Source organism: Zingiber officinale, chromosome 9A (genome assembly GCF_018446385.1).
Source record: "Zingiber officinale cultivar Zhangliang chromosome 9A, Zo_v1.1, whole genome shotgun sequence".
Taxonomy (NCBI): Eukaryota; Viridiplantae; Streptophyta; class Magnoliopsida; order Zingiberales; family Zingiberaceae; genus Zingiber; species Zingiber officinale.
In genome coordinates this window covers 81,660,183-81,662,366 of record NC_056002.1, presented here as the reverse complement: position 1 = coordinate 81,662,366, position 2,184 = coordinate 81,660,183, and positions in this window count along the sequence as shown.

The following is a 2,184-nucleotide window of genomic DNA, read 5'->3' as shown; positions in this document are numbered from 1 at the left end:
TGTAGATACCCTATAGGTATCATTGAAGATGAACCAGTAGAGGTGGGTGATTGTATCATACCCATCGATTTTGTTATCCTAGACATGGAGGAGGATCCAAATTATTTTGGGAAGGCCCTTCCTTACTACTGTCGGAGCTATAATTGTTGTTAAAAATCATAATTTATCTGTGGTAATAGGTAAGGAAAGGTTGGAATTTGATTTATCTAAATTTCCTAACCATATCTCTGAAGGATCAAAGAATGCGATTGAGGGGGGATGAATATCGCTTGTCAAAAAAACTCATTCTTTTTGTATCGTAAAACCAATCAAAGTAAGCAGCAGAAAATAGTATAATAAAATAGATGACTCAGGTGGTTACTTGGTTCGGAGCCTACGTCGACTCCTACTCCAAGACGCTACATCGTTGGGTAGTTCACTATGATTTTTTTTTCCGAAATCTTCAGAAAGAAGCAATGCGTACAAATGCAAGTAGAATGTAGTAACAAACTACTATCTTCTTTCAAGGTAAGTACAATGCAAGCTTAAAATATACCGATAAAAATAGAGGATGAAGCTCGGTCGACACTTAAATGAAGCAGCAGCTTGCTTGATGATGAAGTGCAGAGTAGTAGCATGAGATGCTTTGCATAGAGATGAACCGAAGTAGAATTGATTCCTACCTCGGACCTCGAGTACCTTTTTATAAGAATTGTCACCATTCGATCGACTTATCCTTGAGTTCAGTCAACTGCACCTACTCCCTTCTTCGCTGAGATTCGATCTTCGAGCATTAATGATGTTTAATGGTTCGGTCAATTGATCACCATGTTCGGTCAACCGAATATTGGACCTTCCCTATTCACCAAGATTCATACTTGATGGAAATCACTACCTAGCAGGGGGTAGTGTATTCCATGCCCAAGCACCCGGACCCCTTCTAAGCACCTGGATCTTCCATGTCAGCAAACCGTTAGATCTAACTAGTAGGCTATAAATAGAGCCCTAGTCTTAGTTATTCCGAGTAACACTTCAAAACGATCTTCTTTTTGTTCTACTTTGTAATCTAGTGCTTAAACTACTATAAGAGGTTTCTCCGCCATAAGGATATTTTATTGTGAACTTTCAACGTCTTGGACTAGTAATTCTCTGATTGCAAACTAAGTAAAAAGATCTCCTCTTCTTTTATTCTTATTAATTATTTTTTATTAAACAAGTGTTTCTTAATTTAGTTTGAAAAGTCGAGAATGGTTTCATTTAAATTTTCATGGCAATTCACCCCCCTCTTGCTGGCCTTAAGGAGACCAACAAATCTGATATCGACTCCCTAGTGGGCTGATCCAATGCTGACTCTTGGTGAGTGAAGTCAGGTGGAGAAAACCCTAGGGGGATGTAATCTTAACTCCTGGTGAGTGAAGCCAAGTGTGCAAAATACTAGAGGGAGGTAACTCTAGGTTCTGATGAGTGAAGCTAGATGGAGAAAATCCTAGGGGGAGATAACCTTAGATAACAAGAAGTCTTAGAGGAGTGAACTCTAAGCAAAGTTGACCGGATGTGTGGTCGACCGGACCAGTGAATCTTGGTAATTCTAAGTTTAGTTTTGTCATAGTATTTTTGCTATACTATTATTGCTATTGGCTAATTTTATATTGCAAGAAAAGTCTTACTGGATCAGGTGATCAAACACTTAGCAGAGAAAGTTCAAACGGGTCTGGAGGACCAATATTTGGTAGGTAGATTGAGGTAATCAGCTAGAGTGGAGCGATGGGGAGGTCATGTCCCAAGAAGGAACAGACCCTAGGTCGCTGATCCAACTGAATAAACTGGTAGGTTTCCAAGTTGAGATCAAAGACATGTTTACTATCTACTCATACTTTACTACTCATGCATCATACTATATTGTGCTAACTTTATTTTGCAGGAGTATTCAAACTAACTCAATTTTGTAGGATCCAGGTGGATTGTTCGGTTAAACCCAAGGATCGATCGACCAAACCAAGCTGACACGACATAGATTGATCTAGCAGAACACATTTGGAATGTAAGGGGATCAGTCAATCGAACCCAATGATCGGTCGAGTGAACATTAATTAGCATTCATGATGAAGCAGATTCGGATCCCAATGAAGAAGATAATTTAAGGGATTGGTCGACCGAACCTGGTGATCAGTTGACTGAACCTTTAATGGCATTAATTATGCAAGA